This window comes from Lycorma delicatula, chromosome 5, assembly GCF_047948215.1.
Source record: "Lycorma delicatula isolate Av1 chromosome 5, ASM4794821v1, whole genome shotgun sequence".
In the NCBI taxonomy this organism is placed as follows: Eukaryota; Metazoa; Arthropoda; class Insecta; order Hemiptera; family Fulgoridae; genus Lycorma; species Lycorma delicatula.
The window spans coordinates 152008665-152021672 of NC_134459.1; the positions used below are offsets into that span (position 1 = coordinate 152008665).

The window sequence follows — 13008 nt, forward strand, 5'->3', positions numbered from 1 at the left end:
TATTTGATTTGATTTTTATTTTAGTATATTAAAAGAATTTTTAGTTGCTATTTTTAATTAAATGAATTTTTATATTAGTGTTCCTTAATTTAATTTACGTATCTAATTTCTATTTAGGGATGCTTAATCTTGTATATAACTACGAAAAAAAACAAATGCTAAAATTTCTATATTAAAAAAAAAAAACAGTAAGGAAATTCGTTGTTTAGCAGTTCAAAGCAAAGGAATTTACATGTCTATTTAGCCTAACCATGCATTTAAAACTGAAACGATCAATCTCATCCTGAAAACACGGGATCCCCTAATGTTCATATATTTCAGAACTCCTGACGAAACAAGGCGGTCGGAAGGTTTAAAGGACTAAATATCTCTCGCAATATTCTAAATATCTCGTTCACAGAACAAGATATTGATAGATACCAATTGATCGACTGTGGAATCGATACCTTTGGATCGCTTTAATAATGCTGTCACCAGTCGTCCTCCGGAGCCAAATCCTATACGCCCATATCGATTTAAAAAAAAGGTCTTATACAGAAGGTCTTGTTTGAAATAAACAACTGAGAGCCCTACCATTAGCCAATGCATACGCTTGAATTTTTGGTCAATGTGGTTCTTCTTCTCCAGTACATGACTTCTCCGTGTCATAAATCGACCTAGGTGTAAACCAAGGTATCTCACACTAGTTTTATGAGGAATTTCAATATTTTTTAAGTAGACTGGAGAAGGGCAGTCCTCTCCTAGTCGTAAAGATAACGTGGGTAGATTTCGCCGAATTGACTTTAATCTTCCACTTGTACAGCCATGTACTGACTGCATCCAACGCCGATTGAAGCTTCTTCGAGGCTACAGTCTCGGTCAACTGCTAAGATCGCCGTACCATCCCCATACGATGCAAATTGTAACAGATTCTTGGCAAAGAACGTCGGCAGTATACAACAGGAATAAAAACGGTCCCAATATCGAGCCCTGCAAGACTCCCGAGCCATTTTCAAAGAAGTTAGAGAGATCTAGATTATACTTAGCCTGCAAGAAGCGACCATCTAAGTAACTTTACAGAATCAAATAATAAGGTTGAGGAAGACAAGATTCTAGTTTGAAGAGTAAACGAGGTAACCAAACCTTGTCGAAGGCCTGTTGTACGTCTAAAAATGCCGCAAAACAGTACGTTTTTCTCTCGAAACTTCGAAGAAAAAGCCGTAGATTAATTAGGTTTTGCTAAAGTGTATAATTATTTTTCAAAAAGGAATTGAAAAATAATAATGAAACATGTTGATCCTAATAGAAAATCTTTGTTTGCAAAAATAAAAATGTGGTTTTTTATAATAATATGTACAGATTTTTATGTAATTCCTGTCAATTTTTTATTTTCTTTAAGTTTAAAATACAGCATAACCTGTAATACTGTAAAATAAAGTAGATATTTTTAACGAGCATTTAACAACTGAAATTCGATTGAGTGATTTTCTTAAAAAAGCAAAAAAAAAACAAATATTTACAAAAAACCATTTAAGCGTGTTATAAAATGTTATTTAATAAAATCGATTTCACTATTACTGAAACAGAATAATCAAATTTATTATATTTATAGTTAAGCAATAGAATTTCAAATATTATTATTATTATTTAAGATCTGATAAGTTACAAGGAAGTCATGATTATAAAACTTAATTTCATGTTTTAAAGATTTAAAGACTGATTAATTGTCTATTTGAAACGAATTATAAATAAAACGTAAGTATTACATCTTACTAAATTATAAAAGATTATGTTTCAAAATTTCATAAAAGTAATACTCAATTAATCAAACTTCTTTAATATACGTGGAAAAAAAACATACAAAACCAAAAAATAAAAACTAAAAAGTAATGCAAATATAAATAAAACATACAAACATTAAACTAATATAGGAAAATCAATATAAAATAAGTTAATAATATATTTACAATGTAAAATATAGAATTATTTTGGAAGCTAATCATATTTGAAGTTTATTAAAAACATAAGAAACATTATTCAAAACTATTTATTAATAATATATGGTTATTTTAAATAAATCACGGATGAAATATTCGAAAAATTATGAACAACCATACACCATAAAGAAGGAAGGATGGACAATAATAAATTAATTTACACGTAAAGGTCAATTAGTGAATAAATAAGTAAATTAAAGAATATGCTATTTAATAACAATCTGAAAAGTAGTAGGCACACTTTTTTAAATCGAATAATACTAAAGGTTAAATCTCTTTGAAGTATTTTAAAAGAAATGATAATACTTTTTTAACAAAAAAAAATTGATGTGGACACCACATGACTTCCTTGCAGGTATATTAAATTACATATACACAGTCTTGCTGGACTTCATTTAAACTTGTCTCATTTGAAAGTGAGATATGATCCTCCAATTCTTTAATAAAAGTGGACAGTTACACAATTGCTAAAATATTAGTTTTAATGAACATCAACTAATTATACAATTACTAAATTCAACAATCTTGCCTGAAATATTAGGATAGAGTAAAAGTCTGAGGATTACTCTTTAAATAAATTGTTTACCAATTAATCCAATAATAAAAACTGATTATTCTACACCGTAAGGTCAAAATTAATATTTGTAACCAGTATACAGGAGTTCACTAAAGGGAATAGTTTAATTATTATTAACTTTTATTTATACGACACACAAGAAATCTGAAATACACACCAGAAATCTTGTGCATGTTATGCACAAGTGAAAAAAAATTCAAAAATCACTTAAAATTGAATAAAATTCAAAAATGTATTTTAATTTTCTGCCAAATAATTAAATAAATGATTTTTTTTTAATAAATATACAATTTTTATAAGAATTTGCTAAGAAAATCCAAAAATAATACGATTTTAAATTATAATTTTCAATTAATATTAAATAATCAGATGTTTCACCAAAAAATATAAACGTATGTAATATTTGCCTATTAAATTACATTTACACATTTTTAATATTTTATGAACTAATAATTTTTTTTTATAATCGCTGAATTATGATTTATTGTAATTTTGTTTTTATAATCCCGGGTAAATAATTAATAAATCAATATATTTAAATTAAAAAAAGAAAAGTTAAAAAGAATAAATAAAATAAAAGTTAAAAAAAAACAAAATAGATGAAGTCTTGATTCGAATCGATGTGCCTTCCCTTTAAGATCCAACTATTTCATTAAATAAAATTTTAATTTTAATTTCGATTGCAATCAAAAAGGGAGGTGCACAACTAGACGTTACATAGTGCTAAATTCAAAATTTCAACATTCTACGGCTAATCGTTTTTGAGTTATGCGAGATACATACACACATACGTTATTAAGTACAAACGTCAAGCAGAAACTAGTTAAAATGGGCTTCAGGGATGGTCAAAATGAATATTTCCGATGAAATATGAAAACCAAAATGTTTCGCGATCACAATATTCTTTCCTTACTTTGCACAAAGAAGTAAAAAAAGAGAAACTAGATTTTAGAATAATAACAATTATAATACGTAAACGTATAAGTTTTAAAGCAGCTTTAATAATGAACAGAATTCTTAATCGACCTGAATATCTCTGATTCGATATGAAAATTTTGAGAAGCAATAGATTTTAACGAAATTTTAAATCACGAAATTAGAAGGATTTAATTAAACTGATTTCAATTTCAAGTATAAAAATATTAATAACCTTTAGTAGATTATTTTTTCTATCCGAGAAAACAATATATTCTCTGCTACATATTCTTTCCACTGATGATGGCCTTAACCCGGGGCTCAGTTTTATCACCCCTCTATCGTATAACATTTACTCTGCCGATATGCCTACTATAGAATGACACTAACATCCACATACTCTGATGACATAAACATCCTTTATGACCAGAATTTCCTGTTGATACTACTACGTTAACTAATTAGTATCAGTTAAACAGACCTTCTATACGGGCTCCGTAACTGAAAAATGAAAGTAGGTCCTTAAAATCAATCCTTAAGAACAATATGCCATCCAGTTGTTATTAATAACATTAGTATTTTTTTGAGTAACAGCTAAATATTTACGAATAACAGGCGCTTGAGTACGGACTTAAAATTCAAATTATAACAGATGTTTTTCAGAAAAAAGTTGTTCCCTTTACAGTCTTATATTCTTAAACGCTCTCTGAAAGCAAACGATATATAAATATCCGTTAAACGATTTCTCAACTGAGAAATATGAAATATATGTTTTCTAACAAAACAATATCATATAGCTTTATACCGGCAACCCGGTTTAGAATTTATTTTTTGACTAGTTATCAATTTACTGCGATACGTTCGTATTTAATATATAGCACGATGATTTACAAGTAACTGATACAATCAGATATTACGAACAATTTTATCGCATAACCGGTTTTCATAAAATCAATAATTTTACGATCTTATAACGTAGCAGATAATTCTACAAGTAAAGATAGTTGATTAAATGAAACATAAAATTTGATATTATCTTTTAAAACAAAAAAAAAAGAAAAGAAGATTAATCTATCTGTTAATCAATCATATTTATCACTATAAAAAATTACAGTCCAACTCTTGTTAGTTTCTAAAACGAAACACTTACATCAGCGGTCTCATCTTTCATATCAGTTAATCGGTCTTCCATTTACTTATAAAATTTCTAATTATAAAGAAAGAGCGTTGCTTAAGAAATAATTTGAAAAACTGAAAAGCACTCAAAAGTCGTTTACAAAGAAATCAACTTAAAATTAAAACTACACGGTCATTATGATTGTGAAATAATCGTAATCGGTAGATAACGAAGAAACATATTAAAAAAATAAATAAATGTTAACAAAGAAATAATAATATACATTACTTAATAAATAAATAGTATTTATGAAATAGTATAAAATTAATACTTCTAAAGATATTTATAAGATAAAAAAATACGAACAATGACCGAAGAAGTAAGAAAAATTATTTTAACTGGGATTAACTGACCTGTATTGTCCAAAACGTATCTTGTTTATAAGTTGTTTTTATTTTTACTTTTACTCCATACATGAATACCTGGGGATTCCGTACGTTCGGGATGATTGACCGTTTCAGTTCTAAATACAAGGTTAGGCTAAACAAACATGTAAATCCTCTTGCTTTGAACCTGCTAGACAACGGTGAGGACATTACACGATTGAAAAGTGTTCGCGTGCTGAACCTTAGTGATGGTCGTTGAAGTCACTTTATTTTCATGTTTTTTTCGAGATTTTTTTTGTACCTTGTATACCTGTTTCTATCATTATTTTTTGTTTTCACTGTTGCTATCTATTTACTGTTGTTTTAATGATATTTGTCGAGTTCTTACCTTGCATTTATTTACATTCGCTTATTTTGTCAGCCTTTATTTATGGAATGCAAAGTTGACGGGAGTTTATTTCTCCCTACTTATCGCAGAACTTGGACAGTCCCTTGCCCTTTATTTATGTCTACGTTTAATTTTTCATTCGTTAGTTTATCTACCTGTATTCATACGTGGATGAGAATCAGCTATCTGATAAAAAACATCGCGTGCGAACTAAAATGTGTTTGATACATGTGGTCCATACATTGGAAAAGTCATAGAAGCCAGCAATGCTTATAACAATGAGTGTTTACTGGATCTTAGTTGTTACTATGTTTTGTTTATTAACATGGATATTTCAGTTGTAATCTTTTATTGTTTTTCGTGGAGAGTCATCATGTAGTGGCCCTTTCTCATGTGATATTTTAACATATTATTTACTTATGATTTTGTCAGGAGAAACCGATTGTAAATTTTTGTTATACAGCAAAAAAAAAAGTATTCTATAAATGTTTTTAGAAATATTTGTTTTATAATGTTATTGATTTTTTTTTTCAAATTAATACTTATTATTATAATATCTACATTTCATTTTTTTCATTTTAAAAAAATCCTATTTTCTCATTGTCGACTGATGATAATTTAACAATCAAAATAAACGAATAGTATCTTTTTTGTAAACTGATTTTCAGGATTTGTTGTTTTCCGTTAAAATCTATGGTTATGTACAATTTCCACGAAAAAGTAATTTATATACAGTAAACAGTATCCCGGGAGGTGTAGGACAAACTTGAAACTAAATTAGAATAATCAAAATAAAAGAAAAAACAAATTCCTTATCTCGCTTCATTTTCCCTTTGTCTACCATTTGGTGTTTTTTTTAATAAAAATATGAATCTTAAGAATATATTGAGATATTTTTATTAAATTTGATGTACTGGATGTTGTTTTAAAACGCAACCCAAAGCAAAATATTTTTTAAGAAAAGTTAATACAATAATTTCACATGAAGAGGTTAGCACCATTACCTATTGTTGTTTTACAATCAGCTCAAATAATTTTTTATTTCTTTTTTGTGAACTGTTATTAAAAACAATGAATCTTTGAGAAATTTCTTTGGTGAAAAAGTAATATCAACGGGTTTACGGTCACTTAAGTCACCTGATCTTTATCAGGTAGATTTTTTCTCTCAGTATATCTAAAAGGTTGTATATTCAAAAATAATCCACACACCACTGAAAACTGAAAGCGAAAATAAATCAAGAATTACGGGACACTGAACGAGGTGCACTTCGAAAGGTTGCACGGAATATGAAAAAGAGGGTAACCGTTTTGAAATGAAAATGGTAGACATTTTTATTAATATTTACGATAAAAAAACTTGATCTCAATATTGTTTTGCTCAAACATTGTAATATTTATACCGAATCGCACTAAATACAGCACATTATTTTTCTTTAAATTGGGTTGCTTTTATTGGTTGCGTTTTAAAACAACATTCTGTACATGTTCCCGATTACATCTACGACAAAATAAATAAGACTGAAAATTTACTTTTAGAAATTCCAAAATGGCAAACATTAAATTTAATTATTAGTAGCGCCGTAAATATTAGTTTTATCAATTTATGTTTTATTAGATAAAGCATTAACCCGTTTGTTATGATTAAAATGACATACTTTTGTTGAAAACAGCCGAGATTGTTAAATTGGATGACAAAAATCAGATTCATATTATTTGACAATTTTGCAAACTTTTATTTTTACTAATAATAGAAATTATTATAAATTATGTTAAATTCTATTAGTGAAGCTAGTAAAAACAGGATAATGAAGCCAGATAAACTGTTTTGTTTAATTTAATGTCCTTTACAGCCCTTTAAGTTTGGCTAATCTCCCCGGATTATTTAATATATATGCAAAAGAAATATTAAATAAATGAAAAAGATCTGTAGGTGTTGAGGTTTTTTAACAGGCAATTCATTACGATAAAAAAATTCTTTTATTGCTGATAATTTCTCTTATTTTTGTGACTATTAAAGTTTTTACTCGTATAACATGTGTTTATATACGTATGGCCATTTAAAATACAAACCAAACTGGCAGACGAATTCTTAATCTCTTTATGAACTCATTTGTTATTAATTTGTAAATCTGTTTGATTTACGAGTATATATATATTAATAGTCCATCAATCTGATCTAGTAGTTAAGTCGACGTGGCAGATCAGTTGTTTAATAGCTGATTTTCGAAGTCGAAGGTTCTGAAGTTCAAATCCTAGTAAACGTTATTTGCTTTTATACGATTTGTATACTAGACAGCGGATACCGGTGTACTTTGGTGGTGAGGGTTCAATTTCTTACACGTCTTATGAATGGTCGACCTAAGTTTGTACAAGATTAAACCTCATTTTCATATCATACGTATCATACTCATCTCATCGCGCCGGGGGTGGGGGGTTGCTTATTGTTCAGCAATTGTACAGATTACAACGTATACATTAGGAAATAAAATTAAAAAAATAAATAAATATAAAAATGACTGACCTATTTATATTTTAAATGAATGCAACAATAGTCGACTTCCATGGCTGAGTAGGTATCGTCTCGGCATTTTTGTGCGGAAGTCCCAGGTTTGAATCCTCCTGATTAGGCATGTCATATTTTCATGCGCTACCAATTTCCGCCAGGCTGATGGCCATAGCTGTTGGTGCCCGCTCTTTCATTATAAAAAAAAACAAAAATATTCAGTATAAAACCAACAAAAAAATCAATATGAAACATTGTTCTTGCTCATTTTTCTTAGTTTGGTTAATTCGCCGGTCTAGCCTACAAAATCTAAAACGGTACGGTTAGTTTACTGAAGTAGTTTCTTATTAATAAAATTATGAAGCTGATACTGTAAGTCACGCCCGAATCAACTCGGTCAATAAATATACTATATAATGTGATTCCTGATGTTCTACCTTTGATTAAAAAGAACACCATAGACTTTTATTATGTAATATATTTTCATATTGTAATTTTTATTACAGAAACAATAGCAGTAATGACTGAAATAAAACTATATTTTATTTTATATAATCAAAAATAAAAACAAATGTATTTTAATATCATTATGCATATTTTTACATTTCCTTTCTTAAAAAAAAAAACAAAAGAAATAATGACAACAAATACAATACTTTTAATTACAAACCTGTAAACCATTAAATTAAGAGTAAAACGTGATACAGACAAGTAAAATAGAAAGCTCTTGAAATAAACTGTAACTGTAACATAGGAAGCAACTCGCTTTACTCTCTCACGATATTGGAAATAATTTGGCTATGATGCCCGGAAGTTGTATAAAATTTTATTGACTTAACTGAACACTTCCTTTTTGTAATAAACAAATATACACTTTTTTCTAATTTGGCAGATTCTGTATTATTTAACGTACATTTATACGTGATTTTCTTTTATATATTATGTTGTATCCTTAGAAGGAACAAACAAAAAGTTTCTCCTGACCTATTTTCAAAGAAGTCAAGCTACTAAATTTTACCACCATGCACCTTCTTTTAACAAGTTGATTATAAAATGAGAATTTTTTTAAGAAGACGAAAAAGAAGAAGAACCAATATATCAGGATTAACAAAATTAGTTTTTAATTATATATAAGCCTTAAAAGAAACTGCAAAAAATATATTTAAATAATTTTTAAACAACCGAATTTAAATTGAACCAAAATATCTGTTGGAAGGAAATTTTTTTAATGATTTTAAAAAAGAAGGTGGCTTTTAATTCAACTAGTACGATTTTTTATGACTGTTCAATTCTTACTTTTTACAAATTAGAACTTTTCCTTTTTTTAAAAATAATTTTGTTTCTTAATGTGTACTTTGAAATCTGTTCAACTAAAGAACAATAAGCAACCCCCTCATGCCCAGTGAGATGAGAATGATATGGATGACATGTAAATGTGGTATAGTCTTATACAGACTCAGGCTGACCATTCCTGAGACGTGTTGTTAATTGTACCACATCCATCAAAGTACACCGGCATCCACCATCTAAACCCGTATAAAAGCAATAAAATTTACTAGGACTTAATTTTTAGAAACTTCGAATAAAAATTAACCTGTAAAACAAGTGATTTAAAACGACGAGTTAACCAACAGATTAACCCGGTGGGCTAAATAAATAATTTTAGGTAGAAAACTTGGATACCTTCTTACTTTCCATTAATAGTTATCATTGCTTAGTAATGAGTTTTTATAAGGTAGATTTACGAGGTGTGATAAAAAAATACGGTGAATGAATTTTTATAGCGGCAACTGCCGACGCTACATCCATATGCTGTAATTTGTCCAATAGCGTGATCAACTGAGACAGGCAGTTGTAACACGTTCGAGCTTGCCAGTCAGCTGCCAGAGCCGCTAGAGTGAGGTGGTGTTTATCGTGTCTGTCGCGCAACATGGATTTTGAACAACCCATTAACATTAAGTTTTGTTTTAAGTTGCAAAAGAGTGCCAAAGAAGCTCACAAAATGTTAGAATCGGTGTACGGCGATAATGTGGTAACTTTGAAGACTGTGAATAACTGGTATGACCGATTTAAAAACGGAAATGAGTCTGTTGAAGACGAGCAGCGTGCGGGACGTCCAGTAACCTCAAAAACAGTTGAAAATCTGCAAAAAGTGGAAACAATGGTTCGTTCAAACAGGCGAATGACTATTCGAGAGCTATCGGAAGACCTTAACATCTCGTACTGATCCGTTCAAAGCTAACTAATGAATTGCAAATGAGACGAGTGAATGCAAAATTTGTTCCCAGACTTTTGAGTGATGAACAGAAGGAAAATCGTGTGTCAATTTGTACGGAGTTGAAGGGTCGTCTTCATGCAGATCCAGACTTCATGGCCAAAATTGTAACTGGAGATGAAAGTTGGATCTATGGCCATGACCCTGAGACCAAAATGCAGAGTTCCCAATTGAAAACCAGTTCATCTCCTCGCCCTAAAAAGGCACGTCAGTCAAAATCCAACATCAAGGTCATGCTCGTTGTTTTTTCGATAGTGAGGGCATAGTGCGATCAGAGTTCGTTCCAAGGGGAACAACTGTAAAATCTGAATTTTATAAGGGTGTACTGCAACGTTTGCGAAACGACGTACGAAGAAAGCGACCAGAAAAATGGACCGATGGCCTCCTTCTTCACCACGACAACGCGCCATATCACACCTCGCTTCTCATTCGCGAGTTTTTGGCCGAAAAAAGTGTTCCTGTCTGTCCACATCCGCCATACTCACTGGACCATGCGACTTTTGGTTCTTTCCAAAAATTAAAACTGTGCTTAAAGGAAAACGTTTTGACACCATTGCTGACATTGAGAGGGCCATGACCGAGCAACTGAAAGCCCTTCCGAAAGACGCCTTCCAGGAATGCCAGTCATGGAGTCAACGTTGGGATAAGTGCATTGCTAGCCAAGGACAGTACTTTGAAGGAGATTAAATCGAATTCTATGTAACCTTATTATTTTTTTTAATAAAAAATTATTCACCGTATTTTTTGATCACACCTCGTATGTCATTCAGATACAATGTATTTTTGCATGCAGAATGAAGATAATTAGTTGGAAAAACCTATGGTAAAGAAAAGCAGTAGATCTACTCATTTTACACGTTCCAGAGAGTATTAGCTTACACTGGATGAGAACATAATTAGTAGTTTCTCTACATCACTTTTGTTATATTTATCAAGACTCAGGTTTTTAGCCTTTACGTTTCCTATGAACGGCTTTTTTTCGTATGGATAGCTTCTTTTTTTTTTTTTAAAAAAAAAAAGGATTAACCATATCTTATATTTATAAAAAAAGAATGTTTGCATATTTGTTTGTCTCGTATGCGTCCGTATACCATTCATCCGATATTGCGATGAAACGTTGGTGAGTTCTGCGCACGTCCGCGAAGGTTTCTGAATTAATTTGGACCCGCTAGCTGGCACTGGGGGTAGATATATTTGGAAAAACTGCATTTAAGGCCCGATTTGGCTCATATTCAGAATATGTGTTACTTATATAGAAAGAAATATCTCTGCAAAAATTGGACCCGCTAGATGGCGCTGGGGGTTGAGATATTTGGAAAAATTGCATTTATGGTCCGATTTGGCTCGTATTCAGAATATACATTAGTTACTTCAAAAGAAATATTTTTGCGAAAAATGGAAAAAAGAAAAAAGGGAAAAGGGGAAGAAGGGAAGAATGGAAAAAGGGAAGAAGGAAAAGGTTAAATTTTGTGAAGTTTAGTAATGTTCAGTTTTTTAATATTTTATCAACTTTCAATTGTATTCATTTAATCTACATATATATATACTCAAATCTAACAATATCGAAGCATTTCCGGGTCAGCTAGTTCTTTAAAAATACAACTATATAAAGTAAATAAAATAATAAAGTGCATAAATAAAATCAATTACAAGAAATCAGAATTAAAACTAGAAAATAATGTTTTTTAATTCCTCTTAAAAACTCGAATTTCTTAAGTCGGGGCCAAATTAAGGATTAATAGATTGTTGGTTACTTCCTACTGGATTGAAGCAATAATTCACATAACACGTTCTTTCACAACCGGAAAGGGGTATTAATTTCTTGTGTATACTATCTGTCACATTTTTTCTTATGGTTACGATAAATGTATACCCCTTACGTTACAAGAAGTACCAGTTATAGTTGTATATTCAGGATCAGTAAAAAAAAGCAACAGGAATTCCTGATTCCTCCTACCAAACCGGCATGGAGTGGCGGCTGTTATTTTAGAAAATTGAAATTTAATTTTCGGGAACTACTTATCATTCGTTTTAAGTCGCTAAGTCTCCAAGAGCCATTACGATTAGAGGAATTTACACACATACAAAAAAAAAATTGTTAATTTTTATAATTTACTGCCAATTTTTAAATCGAACTTTAAAAATTACGAAGTATTATTTTTCATATTTAGTGTGTTTAAAAAAGAATTACTAACTCACCGGGTTGGTCTAGTGGTAAACTCGTCGTCTTAAATCAGCTGATTTCGAAGTTAAGAGTTCTCAGGTTCAAATCCTAATAAAGATAGTTACTTTTATTCGAACCTGAATACTAGATCGTGGATACCGGTGTTCTTTGGTGGTTTACTTTTTCAATTAATCACACGTCTCAGGAATGGTCCGCCTGAGTTTATTCAAGACTACACATTTATCAGTGCAGTTACATTACGCTGATAAGTTGCTAATGACTAATTGTTGATGGGACTATAAAAAAATATTTTTATTGAAGTTATACTTCTTTTGGCGCGTTAGGAGAAACCGATTAGAGTGTACTTTCAGCAAGTTACGGAAGCTGCGCGCGCCGATGTAACACACCATGAAGATTTGCGCAGGCCCAAGTGGATCAGTTCGCACGCACATGCAATAAGACATGTTTAGTGTCTAATTCAGTCAGTCGTTCAATGTAATTACCTGATTAGCACGTGTTGAAAACGTAACAGATATTGAATCGTAATAAATATATATTTACACACTCGGATTTCTGAAGACGGATTTTTTAAACTGTGAATATTGTTCATATTCATAAAACTTTATTTATATTGCAGAGTATTATTATTATTATTTTTTTTTTTTTGTGAAAATTGTGTATCAAGATTTGAGGTTATATTTATGTAA

General features: G+C 30.3%; 1 protein-coding gene across 5 annotated transcripts in view; it reads right to left on the reverse strand.

Annotated features, from left to right (window-relative positions):
* The window catches only part of LOC142325497 (uncharacterized), a 384074-nt gene that overhangs the window by 206086 nt on the left and 164980 nt on the right, over positions 1-13008 (reverse strand). Inside the window, exon 4 of one of the 5 annotated variants that reach the window (XM_075367340.1) lies at positions 7881-8052. The exons of the other annotated variants lie outside the window; for them this stretch is intronic. The gene's annotated coding sequence lies outside the window, so the exon portion shown is untranslated. The remainder of the gene's footprint in view (positions 1-7880; positions 8053-13008) is intronic. 5 annotated transcript variants of the gene reach the window in all.